Genomic DNA, 13,623 nt, shown 5'->3' on the forward strand with positions numbered 1-13,623 from the left:
CGGAAGACTTCCTGAAGTGCTGTGAAGAGGCAGACATAGAGCCAAGCCTGCAAACACACGTGGTTCTTGCTCCATAAACCCATGACTCTTGGTTTGTTTGGACCCTTTTGTTAGTACGCCTGCTCACCACCTCCTGTTTGCTTTCTTGACTCTCTGTTATGACCATACTAGCAAGTCTAGTATGTTCATGTTTTAGAATAAAAATTGCCAAATTTTTATTGAAAACCTACTTAAAAGGAAGTTTTAAATATCATAAAACTGAAAACAGGTTTTGAATGAGAGATTTCACACTGGTATTGTAGTATAAGACAAGGTTGCTTATCCTCTGAGGACTTACGCTGATGATCTAACCTGCCCTGCCCTAGATGGTAGCAACTAGCTGGATACGAATTCATTAAAATAACGTGAAACTGAAATTCAGTTTGCTTACCTATAGCACTTTATACCTATAGCACTTTAGCTGTTAGTCCTGGGTGGCTTGGGCTGACCTGGGGGTTCTTTTTTTCGGAGCTGGGGACCGAACCCAGGGCCTTGGGCTTCCTAGGCAAGCGCTCTACCGCTGAACTAAATCCCCAGCCCCGCCTTTCCTTTTTCTTAGGAAAGACGTACTTTGTTTCTTAGCTGTTTCTTATCAGAAAACCTTTTTTTTTTTTAATTTAACAGATTTCTGGGCTAGGGATATAGCTTAGTGGTAGAATACTTGCCGTATATGTAAACAAACAGGTTCCTTTGGGATGTGCCGGAAGATTTATTAAGTTTCTGTAAAGAGGCAAACAAAACGAGGCCTTCAGATGCACCTGCCATTCCTGGGTGAGGAATAGTGAGGCCCGCAAGCCCCAGACCCTTTTTTGTTGTTGTCGATTGTTCTTTGAACGAGGGTCTCATTATGCTAGTGTGTGGCCCTCGAACTTGTGGAGCTTCCACTTACAATGAATATCTTTAAACTGTTTAATGCACTCAGACTTTAATAAAATGTGTTTGAATAACAATCACTTTACCAAAGTAAGAGGATGAGAGCTAGACTGGCCTTGAACTCATAGTGATGCACCAGCATCAACCTCTGACATTCTAGAATACAAGCATGAGCCACCGAGCCGGCTTCCCAGAATTTTGTATTTAGTTTGTCTTGTCAGAGTTGTAGAACTAACTACATGTAGACACAGAGGCTAGAAAGAAGATTTTTCTGGTCCTTCTCCCTGTTTCTGACTTTGTCTTGTCAGATGAGCACATTTCCTGAAAGGACTCTGAAGACAGTGGGGCTCACACCGCTCACTTGGTACAGGGCAAGGTGAGCATTGCTATCCCTGGCTCTTCAGTGGCCACAGTGCACAGACATTGCATACCGGGGACAAGTCATACTGCTTTGCCCTGATACTTTGAAGGCAGTCTGAAAAAGATACTAGTTTAGCCGGGGATCTACTTCTGCATGGATTACTTGGGTCTGAGGTAAATTAGCCTGTCTCCCCTCCAATTTAAGTGAAGACTGGCAAATTTCAGAGAGAGATTATATTTAAAACAAAATGTTTAAAGTATTTTGTTTTGACTTTCATTCACTTATTTTGATAAAGTCATTATTACCCAAACACATTTAATTAAAGTCTCAGTACATTAAGCAGTTAAAGATATTCACTGTGAGTGGAAGCTCCAGCACTTCTACAGAGGACTGAACATCTTTAGGCCAGAGTCTGGCTAGCAGGGTTAGGGGCTTCCTGCCAAGTCGGCTTTGCTTTGCAAATGCTGCTTTCCTTGGGCTACCTTCCTGGCTTTGAGGGAAGCTGATGCAGCTTAGCTTTAGTGTCCTCCTGGTCAGGCTCTGTTGGCTAGATCTATGTTCATCTTTGTGGATCATCCAAGTATTTGTGTATCATATAAGCAGTGTGCATCAGTGCTGAGCTGAGCTACAGAATGTGCTGGGGTTTGTTGCTGTTACTTTTACTGAGTGCAGCGGCATCTGAGAAGCATTATCCTGGGGAGGGGTGCACTGAAGCTTGTCCTCCAGTCAGTGATAGTGACCCACTCACTGGTGGGTGAGGTGCTTGCCTCTGTCTTACCCGCAGTCTCCCTATGATCCCAGAGCCTGACCCACTGTCTGATGTTCATAATTGGTAAGTGTGTATATGTTCGGTTGAGGTAGAGTCTCATGTTTCAGGCTAGCCTAATTTACTGTGTAGATGAGGATGCCTCTTCCTTTCAACTACTGGGACTATAGTTTTATGTTGCTCCATAGGGGCTGAAGTGGGTTTGTTTTTCTCAGGAGATAGAAGCTAGGACCACATACATACTGTTTGAAGTCCTCAGTCCTTGAGTTACACCACTCAGTCCAGCAGCCTCTTTCTTGAGTAACCTCTTTCCTTTTTTTTAAAAAAAAGGAAGAAAAAAAGAAACTCTTTAACTGAATGCCTTCCTGATATCAAGGTGGCTACAGGCTATAAACTATGAACCCTGAACCAGATCATATGAAGTAAGCATTTGCTCATTTAATATGCTTGTTTGTCTTTAAACAGTGTTTTGCAATGTAGTTTTGGCTGGCCAGGAACTCACTATGTAGATGTGTTTCCCAAGTGTTTGGAAATAAAGGTGTGCGCCACCATGCCCAGCCCTCATCTAAGGGGTAGGAGCAGGTGCCCTGAAGCATTGAGATGACACACAAGAAATAATTGACTTTAGGAACTCTTGCAGTGCTGGCAGGGAGAGAGCGCCAGAGAGGGGTGTGCACTGAGTGATGCCAAGTGCCAAGGAGATGTGCTCCTGCCCGGTGAGGGCCAGTACACACCATGCTAGGGAGGGAGGGAGAAGCTCCATCCCTCTCTCTCTCTCTCTCTCTCTCTCTCTCTCTCTCTCTCTCTCTCTCTCTCTCTCGGGGGGACTTCCCACTGCCCTACAGGAAAATGCTTCTCTGTCGTATCTTTCCCCTAATTCTATCGTTAGCACTTAGAGTAGATTAAAAAAACTTGAATAACTTGTCAGTTTGAAGTTTGTATCTTTGTGGCAACAATATTAGCCAACACTTACTGAAACAAAGGCTCAGTGGCTCTGAGCACTTCCGGTAATGAGTCTGCTGTTTTCATCACTTCCCTATTTGCTCATGTCATCCTTGGAGCAGCTGTCTGTCTGTCTGTTAGGATTCCCTCTCCTTCTGTTGTTGATGTGGAAATAGAAACAGGGTTTACAGTTACTTCCCTGCAGCATTAACTGAATTGATGTTTGCCGTGGCTTATTTTTGCATTCAAAGAGCCAATATTGATCTCTAGATCATGTTCCTAGAGTGTTTCTTAGTTTTACCTTCCTCTTCGTTCAGAGGTGTGAGCTCTCTGAAGTAATTCTATTATCTGAAAGCAATATCAGAACTGGATCTCTATGAGAAGCTAAAATATTGCTGTTTAATTTATAATGTATTGGAAATTTATAAAATCACACTTCCTCTATGTTTTGTATTTTCATATATATTTAGAATTTAGGTCTTTAACTATGGTGCCTGATTTGTTTGGTTTTTTTCCCAGATATTTAGGAAGTTTTGTATTTTTTGTCTCATTTCTTTATATCATATTCTTAGTTCTCTTTTTAATAACCCTGATGAAGAAAAATGAAATTTTTTTAAATCCTTTTTTCCCATTTCCCATCTTCATCACTTGATTTTAGTCATTTTTGTGATTTTTTTTTTTTTAAATGAGACAGAGAGATTCACCTGCCTCTAGAGGCCTTGTGAGTGCTGGGATTAAGCCATGCCCCACGATGGCTGGCTGTCTACTCACTTTTATGCACAGTTATAGACCAGTTTCTATTATGTGTGTTCATATTTACGACTTCGATGTGTGAGCTTTAAGGCTTATCCACTGTCTCTCAGCTGTTACGTTTAGATATCCCTCTTGGATTTTTCTCCTCACAATTCATTATTTGCTTTTTGATAATGTTATAGCCTGCAGTTTGTTCTATTTTTATTCTGTTTTTGTTTTAACTCTTTACTTAAATTTATGTGATGCTCACCTAGATATCTGGCAGGAGTTTTCTTAAAGCATTTCCAGAACTTTATGTTGCTTCACTGTAAAGGACAGCTCACCAGGTTATAAAATACCTGGCTCACACCGTGGTGTAGTAGCTTACAGTACTGTATAAATGCCTTCTGCCATTTAAAAGTGCTGCAGAGACATTAGACACTAACTTGAAATTTTCTTGTTGTTAGTGATTGATCTTTTTGGTTTATTTGCCCAATGGATCCTCACTCTATTTTAATACATAATAACTTTACTAGGATATATTGCTGTAGTAGTTGAACTCTGTTTTTTCCTGTGTGATCTTTATAGATTTAAATGTTGTTGTTGTTGTTGTTGTTGTTGTTGTTGTTGAAATAGTCTCAGAGGCATAATGTTATTGTGCAGTGTGTATAGATTAACCTTGTGTAATTCAAATGCTGATTTCTCTGTCCCCCCCCACACACACACACATCTTGTTGCAATCCAGATGTGGCATTGTAATGCTTATTCTAAGAATCTTCCCTCATTGTTGTGTCAATACTGCTCCCCATTTATTCTCTGATTTGTCAATAAAAGCTGATCAGCCAATGGCTGAACAGAGGAAAGAATAAGGCTGGACTTCTGGTCCCAGCCTGGGGAGTGGTGGGAGGGAGGGGAGAAAGAGAGGAACACACCTGGGGCAGAGAGAGCCAGACCAATTCTAAAATGCAGGTATCTCAGGGATTTTGGCTGGGAGGTAGCCAGATTAGCTCAGAGGATTAGAATAGATTAATAACTGCTCAGATATTATACTGTAAACCTTGATCAAATAAATCTTATAGTCTCTGGCTCATTTATTTGTGGGCTAGCTGGATTAAAGGAAAAGCAGTCACTTCATAAAATTGCTCTAATATGTATGGTCTCACTGTGTAGACCAGACTAGCCTTGAGATCTGCCTTCCTCTGCCTCCCAAGTGCTGGGATTAAAGGCATGCACCACCGTGCCCAGCTGGATTCAAATATTTTATTTCAAATTTATATCTTTAAATGTTTATTACAGCTCATTGTTTTGGGTTTCTGCAAGCTTTCTTTGTATGTCTTCTATATCAATTTTTTTATTATCTTTAAATTTTTAATTATATTTGTGTGAGCATACATGTGTGTATACCATAGTGAATATGTGGAATTCAGAAAACAGTCTGAAGGAATTGGTCCTCTCCCTTTACCATATGGGTCCTGGGGATTGAGCTCAGGTAGCAAGGATTGAGTCTTAGTAGCAAGTGCCTTACCCATTATGCTGTCTCTCAGTCCTTTTGCTCTAATTCTTTTGTTGTTTTCATGTGAGACAGAGTCACCTGTAACCCAGGCTGGCTTTGAACTCTGTGGAGCTGAGAATAACCTTGAACTCCTGAACCTCTCAGGTGCTGAGATACAGGTGTGTCTCAATCACAGTTGGCTTTGCCCTTTGGTTTTGATACATGTTCATTCAATTATTTCTATCTTTAATGTCTGGTTGTGGTTGTGTTTTTGTTTGTTCATTTGTTTGCAATACCTTTTCTTTGTGCTCCTTTTTATTTCTTCTTCTATGTTTGAAAGGTTTTCCATGTCTACCTTGAATTCTGCCAGCCCACACGTCCCTCATTCTTATAATCTGGACACTCTCCTTTGAGTCCTTGGGTTTGGTTTTGTTAGTTTTTTGTAGTCTTTTCATAGGGGTAGTAGTTTCATTGATTCTTGCAAATTCGTGGAAGGATATTTAGTTACAAATTTTGCTCTCTCCATCATAATTCTCCTGATGACTGTTCCTGGGCACTTAGTCCTATGCCAGTCCTTTTTGTTCCTTATAATGTAATTGCTTGGATTTTCTGCAGTTGCTATTGCTGAAGGTTTGGATGAGGCCACGAAGAGCTGTAGTTTCTTCCTCATACAGCACCTGGATGTGCTTGTCTATCTTGTCGTAAGGCTTGTTCCTTCCTAAGCATTGCCAATACATACGATTTTTCTTTATTTTATGTTCACTGGAGTTTGTCTGCATGTACTGCCTGTGGGAGGGTGTCAGAAACCCTAGAAGTAGAGCTACAGGCAGGTGTGAGCTGCCATGGGGATGCTGGGAATTGAACTCAGGTCCTCTGAAAGAGCAACTAGTGCCCTTAGCTGCTGAACCATCTCTCCAGCTCAGTTTCACCCCTTGCCATGTGGTATGACACAATCTCAACTTCATCCCAACATGGGTATTATCAACCTTGTTTCTTTTTGGCCTTGCTCTCAGGTATTTTGTAAGTTTTATTTTATTTTTTCTAGGTTTACTAGAAAAACTGGAGTTTTGTGGCCTCACTTCTCATTGCTTTGTTTGCTTCCTAAGGAGAGTTATGCCAGAAAGTCTAACACAAAGATCCTTGTTCACCTGTGTGGTAAAACTCAAATAGCCCAGCCATACTTTTACTGGACTGTAGTTGATTGTTATAAAATGGTAACAAATTTTATCATCAAGTTAATTTTCTTCAAAGTCTGTCTGAAAGCAAGAAGTAGCCTCCAAAGTAAGTGTGTGTGTGTTTCCAGTTCACCAGCTATCACTTTTTTCTCTTAACCTGAGCCTAATTTGTCATGTGCATCACCTGCATGGAGCCTGCAGCTTTGAAGGATATTCTTTTAAAAGAAAAAGCCAAACTGTAGTTACTCAACTTTTGTTGGAGAGACGATGGTTGTTTATGCTTATATGCCATACTGTAATAATGTAGCATCAAGATCTAGAACCAGAGGACTGGCACGTACAGTGGACAGTTTGTCAGTGAGTCAGTTCCTCATTTCACGGAGGAGAGGCATCTTTGGAGGGCTTACGGTAGCAAGCCTTATGATCAGTTTTCAAGCCATGCGTACATCACCAATCTGTTGAGCCTTCCTGCTATTCCTGCACACTTAGTTAGCAAAATGTATTATTTCTTTTTCAGTGTCTACAGAGGCCAGAATAAAGTTGGATTGGAACTCACAGATGGCTGTGAGTTTAGTCTGGGTGGTCTGGAACAGCAGCCAGTGCTCTTAGGTGCTGAGCCCTCTCTCCAGCCCATCGTATTTCTTTTTTAAATGTGGTTGAATAACATGTAGAGCGTTGAAACTTAGTGATTTCTCTTTCCTGATTCTTTTTATTTTACTTTTTACGTAAAGATTATTCCTTGACCAATTTTATACATATGTGCATATATGTAAAATGTATTTTGATCATGTCCCCATTGCCCTCGCTTATTCCCTGTGAATCTCATCTTCCTCCCAACGAATCTCATTTTTACTTTCATCTTTTTTTAAGCAACCTGTTGAATTTTATTAACATTGCTTGCATGAGCATAGGTATGGATTTAGTAACTGGCAACTTACCAGTGGCTATCCCCTCCCGGCAGCCATCAGCTGCCAGTTAACTCAGCTAAGAGGAAGGCCTCATAACCACTCTGCTCTGCAGGATAGAGTGCTGCCAGGCTTGTTCTGGTGCAAGTAACCACAGCTCCTGTGAGCTCGTAGTGCACTAGCCATGCCATGTGCAGAAGATACTCTGCAGTCTGTAGCAGTCTTCCTCACTCGAGGCTCTTAGGTTCTCTCCATCTTTTTCCTATGATGGTCCCTGATAAGGGAGGGTTTCTGTAGATCACCCATTTAGGGCTGAGCACTTTCGCTGAGTCTGTATTAACTGCAGAAAGAAGCTGTTCTGACAAAGGTTGAAAGCAGCACAGGTTTATGGGTATAAACATGGATGTTTAAAAGGCAGTTTGGCAACATGTAGCAAAATAATAATAGTTTCCACTCCAAGGTTCATGGTCTCCCAAGCCGTTGGATTTTGGCTAGGTTCACAGTACCAGGCATGAGCTGCTTCTTATGAAATAGGCCTCAATTCTAAGCAGAAAGTAGTTGTTTACCCTCATAGCGGCCATGTCACAACCACACCTGTGGGCACATATGTGCCTGCTAGGTAGATCCTTCAGCATACAGGCTCCAGCACTAAGTAAGACCACTGACATCTTTTTCCCCTGGTGGTCTGCATAGCACGTGGTGGTGTGAAAACTCACCAGGCCAGTAGGAAAAAAGGGCTCAGTTCAGTTCCAACTCAGCTTGATTTCTCTGTGTTCTGCACCAAAGGGAATGGTAGCATCAGTAGTGTGGACTACCATCTCCAGTGATAGTGGACACTGCAGCAGCCCATGTTATTTGGGGGCCTCTGATACATTGGGAACTGTCCCATGCCTGGTTCTGGGTTTGTTTAACAACCAGTGGTTTCTGGAGGCAGCATTATCTACCCATGCAGAGTACCACCATTCAAACTCCTTTTGAAGAAATTGAATTCTTAAAACAAGCTCATAAAGTAGCTTTCCCATTTAAAAGTCTTCATTCTTTCCTTCTTTCCCTCCCTTCCCTTATTTCTATGTTTTTTTCTGGTTTTTTAAAACAGGGACTCACTATGTATAATTCATTGAGACTTTCTTGCCTCTACCTCCCGATTAGGGTGCTAGGATTAAAAGGTATGTGCCATTATGCTGAACCTCCTTAGTGGTTTTTGTTTTGTTTTGTTTTTGAGGTACACTCTTGCTTTGTGTCCCTAGATTGGTGTCTTAGTCAGGGTCTCTATTCCTGCACAAAACATCATGACCAAGAAGCAAGTTGGGGAGGAAAGGGTTTATTCAACTCACACATTCACATTACTGTTCATCACCAAAGGAAGTCAGGATTGGAACTCACACAGGGCAGGAAGCAGGAGCTGATGCAGAGGCCATGGAGGGATGTTACTTATTGACTTGCTTCCCCTGGTTTGCTCAGCTTGCTTTCCTTTTCTTTCTTTCTTTTTTTTTTCTTTCTTTTCTTTTCTTTTTTTCGGAGCTGGGGACCGAACCCAGGGCCTTGTGCTTGCTAGGCAAGCGCTCTACCACTGAGCTAAATCCCCAACCCCTCAGCTTGCTTTCTTAGAACCCAAGACTACCAGCCCGGGGATGGCACCACCCAAAATGGACCCTTCCGCCCTTGATATAATTGAGAAAATGCCTTACAGCGGGATCTCATGGAGGTATTTCCTCAAGGGAGGCTCCTTTCTCTGTGATAACTCCAGCCTGTGCTAAGTTGACACACAAATCCAGCCAGTACAATTGGCTTACGACTTGCTGTGTAGCCCAAATAGCTCCAACTTGAAATAATCTTCCTACCTAAGACTCCTCAGTGCTAAGATTGTAGGCTCCTATGTCTGGCTCTTTCATACTTTAAAATAAGCAAAGCAGGCTTAATGATTTGCTTCTCATTTTAAGGTGTAATAACTAACAATAATAGTAAAATATTAGGAAGGAGTTGGAGAGTGGCTCACTGTAAGAGCACACACTTTTCTTGTAGAGGACTGGAGCTGAGTTCCCAGTACCCACATGCAGTTACAGCTGTCCTTAACTCTAGTTAGTAGGTCCAGTGCACTTTTCTGGGCTCTGTGGGCACAAGGCATGTATGCAGAGCACACGCGAACATGAAGGCCAATAGTTATACACAAAACACAAACAATAAACATGTTTAAACCATAGTTTGGGGCTGTCCCAATGGTTCGTGAGTAAAAGCATGTGCCATTACCAGCTTGATGATCTCAGTTTAATCCTTAGAGCCATTGTGCAAGGACAGAACTGACTCCCAAAAGTCGTACCCTGAGCTATGCGTGCGTCACAGCATGTGTGCACGCCTCCCCAACAATGCCAGTAACAAATAGGTAGGAAAAGCTTACTTATATTTGCCATCAAGGTTTAGCGGATTTGATGAGATATTGTTAGTAAACACTTTCCCAAACGTTTAAAACTTCATTAACCACTAAGAAGTCTTATGAAGGAGCCTGGGGAGATGACTCAGGTAAAGCACTTTCCATATAGGCAGGAACATAGGCACAGAGCATTCCCTGAACTAGCTAGTTAGTTAGCCACATAAGCAGAAGGTGAGCTTGGGCTGCACCGAGGTCTCCTACCTCAGTACATAGGGTAGAACATGATTAAAGAAGGCCTTGACTCTATACACGTGAGCATCTACTCACATACAGGTGTTCACACATGTGAAAACATATGTATACCAGACACACATGCAAAAAAACCACACACCCTATGAATCATGTATGTAATAGCATGCTGTAAGTAGAAGCTTACGATACCTGATAGTTAAGGGGACAGAATATTTATGACTTAAATATATGAAGATGTTTTTAGCAAGGTAATATAGTCTGGAGGTGAAAGCAGGAAGATTATGATTTTGAGGCAAGACTAGGCTACATAGTTAGACCCTCTCACAAAGCAAGGTGTGGTGTTAAACGTAAATATTGTGCATTGGAGTGTGACTCCACAGTGGTTTGAATGAGAATGGCTCCCATGGGCTCCTGAATTTGATGTTTGGTTTTCAGTTGGTGGACAGTTAGGAAGGATGAAAAGGTGTGTCCTTGTTAGAAGAGGTTTCAAATGACCACGCTAGGCCTAGTCTTACTCCTCTCAGCTACTACAACTGTGCTGTACCTGCCTACCTACTACCATGCCTCCTGCGTAATCATCCTAGGCTCACCCTCTGAAACTGTGAGTCAGCCCCCATTAAATGCCTTCTTCTGTAAGTTGCCTTGGTTCTGATGTCTTCACAGCAATGGAGCAGTAACTGAGCAAGTGATGTCAGTGTGACCACATGGTTGGTTATTCATCACCACTGTCTAACTGCAGAACAGTTCACCACGGAGAGGGAAATCCCAAACCTATTAGCTCTGGCTCACCACTCCTTCCTCCTCTGAGCTGGCAGCCACTCATCTATGTTGTGTCTCTATGGATTTTTGTATTTGGAACACTATAATGGAGTCATATGGCATGTGGTCTTTTGCTTACAGCTTCTTATACTTACTATAGTGTTCCTGTGTTCATCTGTGTGGTAGCATTGCCAGTCCTTCTGCCTTTGTATAGCTGAGTAATATTCCACTGGACAGATGGGCCTCATCCTGTTTATGTATTCACCAAGTGATAAATGTTTGGCTTGTAGATAAATGGTTTAGTTATTCTGAATACTGCTGCTATGAGCATTCATATGTAAGTTTTGTTCTGACATATGCTTTCAATTCTCTTAGACCTAGGAGTCAGATTTCTGGATCACATGGTAATTCTGGGTTTAACGTATAAGGAGCTGCCAAACTGTTTTTCATAGCAGCTCTACTGATTTACATTTTCATCATAAAAGGAGGAAGGTTCCAGTTTCTTTCTTCCTTGTTCATACTTATTTTCCGGAGTTTTAATTTTCACCATTCAGGTGGATAAAAAGCAGTATCTCCCTGTGGTTTAGACTTTCATTTCTTATGGACTAATGCTATTTCTGTGTACTAGTGGCCATTTCAATTCTTCTCTCCCTTTGTACCTTCTGCCCATTTTAAATAGATGCTTACCTTTAAATGTGGGGTTGTGCTATAATTTGGATATTTTTTCTCTCTCCAAAGATTGTGCTTTGGGAGCTTGGGCTCCAGAGTTAGTATTGGAGACAGTATGGCCTTTAAGAGGTGGTGCTAACTGGGAGCCCCAGAGTTCATAGGTTAAGTTTGGACAAGTTCTCAAAAGATGTTGGTATTTATTATGAGACTGGTCATTCTCTTGGAAGGATGATTGAGAGCCTGAGCTGGTTCCACTGTGTCTCTCTGACATCCTCTTCCTGCTGGTGCAGTCTGCGATGAGCTAGCTAGCACAGGGAAGGTGGAGCAGCTGGCCTGTCCCTCCATTTGGATCTTCGGCCTCCAAAATGGTGAACTTTCCTTTATAAAGTTAGCCTACCTCTATCATTTTGTTATATTAATGCAAAACTGACTAATAGAAGTTATAAGAGTTTTGGGGTCACAGGCATGGCGGCACATGCCTTAATCCCAGCATGTGGGAGATAGACAGACAAATCTCTTTGAGCCAGTATGGTCTACATAGCAAGTTCCAGGCCAGAGCTACATGATGAAACCCTGTTTTAAAACAAAACAAAACTTTATAAATTTGGTACCTTGTCTATTTTTTCATTGGTTTATTATATTTTTAGTATTGTGACCCAATCGAAAGTCTTGAAAACTTACACTTCTTAGCTTTTATATTTAGTTGTGTGAACCATTTTGAATTAATTTTTTTCATACTCAGTGAGTTAAGGGAACAGCCATTTTTCTCACTGTCTTTCTTGATTGTATATGTGTGGTGTGCATCATGTGTGGGGTGGTATTTGCATGTGCGCAGGGAGTGCGTGTGGAGGTCAGAGGATGACGTCAGGTGTCTTTCTGGTTATTTTCCACTTTATTTACTGTGACAGTCACCTGTTGAACCTGGAACTCCGTGATTTAAGAGTCTGGCTAGCCAGCTTGTTCCAAAGATTTCCTGGGCTCTACCTCCCATGAGTGCTGAGATTTTATGTGGGCTACCACACCTACCTAGCTGTTCTCTGTATACTGGGGTCCTGAATTCCTGTTTCCACCCTTGCATGGCAACTCTCCCACCCTCATTAATTATCTACTTGTCCTCTCATTTTCTTAAAAGACTATTTTTTTTCCTAGAGTGAATGAACTTGGTGTCCTATGAAAAATCAATTGACCATAGAGGTATGGATTTATTTTTGGATTCTTAGTTCTGTGCTGTGGTTCTGCATTTAATATCGGCCACTCTGCCTCGATTGCTGTGGCTGTGTAGTTGAGTTTGGAGTGTTAGATAGGCTCTGTTGTTGGCTTTCTGTTGTCACTGGTTTGGTTTGGTTTTTGAAACAGGGTCTTACTGTTGTGGGCTGTTCACCAGAGACGCCTGCTCAGACATGGGTTTAAGCTAATAGGAAGTCTGTGTTAGCCTTTCTCAGGATGAGCTTTTAAGCACAAAAAACCATGTTCTGGGTTGAAATAGTTTAGTTAAGAACAGTTAGCCAGAAGTAGAACTACGGAAGTCAAAAAGCAAGGTTAGGACATTTAGGGACTTTCCTAGAACTACAGGATTTAATGGATCAGGTCTTTGTTCCCTATTTTGGTAAGTGGTGCGGTCTCCCTGCTGAGTTTTACAGCCTGCATGGCTTTTCCATCACAGAGTCGGTTGTGTTAAGGTCTGGGCCCTGTTACATTACTATATAACTCACTGTCCTGGAATTCACTGCATAGATCAGGCTGACCTTGAACTCACAGAGATCTACCTGCATCTGCCTCTTAAGTGCCAGGAAGAAAGGTATGTACTACCCACATGGCTTTTTGGTTTGGTTTGGCTTTTTGAAACAGGGTCTCACTATGTAACTCTGGCAGTCCTGGAAATATTTTAATTCTGTAATATGATCCTTCTGGATAATACATAGTTATTATCACAGCACTCAGGAGTCTGAGACTAGGCTATATGATGTGACCCTGTCAAAAATAAAAACAAAAACAAAAAAAAAAACTTTTTTTTTTTTTACATATTAACTGATTTAGCGATCCTAATTTTAAAAACGTTTTCTGAGGCCAGGCATTAGTGGTACATCCCTTTAATCCCAGTACTTGGGAGACAGGCACCTGGATCTCTGCAAGTTTGAGGCCGGTCTATTCTGCAGAGAGAGTTCTAGGACAGCCAGGAATACACAGAGAAACCCTACACGCCCTTGAACACCCCCACCTCCTCCCCATACACACACCATTTGCTGAGTTATAATAGTGGGGCTTTTTGGAATTAGTATACATTACTGGG

At 41.7% G+C, this 13,623-nt stretch overlaps 1 protein-coding gene across 7 annotated transcripts in view; it reads left to right on the plus strand.

The window, feature by feature from the left end:
• Lpgat1 (lysophosphatidylglycerol acyltransferase 1) overlaps positions 1–13,623 on the plus strand; it is a 71,223-nt gene that overhangs the window by 4,234 nt on the left and 53,366 nt on the right. The window contains exon 1 of one of the 7 annotated variants that reach the window (XM_087581598.1): positions 12,938–13,131. The exons of the other annotated variants lie outside the window; for them this stretch is intronic. The gene's annotated coding sequence lies outside the window, so the exon portion shown is untranslated. Of the gene's footprint in view, positions 1–12,937; positions 13,132–13,623 lie in introns of those variants that run through there. 7 annotated transcript variants of the gene reach the window in all.

This window comes from Rattus norvegicus, chromosome 13, assembly GCF_021556685.1.
Source record: "Rattus norvegicus strain SHRSP/BbbUtx chromosome 13, alternate assembly SHRSP_T2T, whole genome shotgun sequence".
NCBI lineage: Eukaryota > Metazoa > Chordata > Mammalia > Rodentia > Muridae > Rattus > Rattus norvegicus.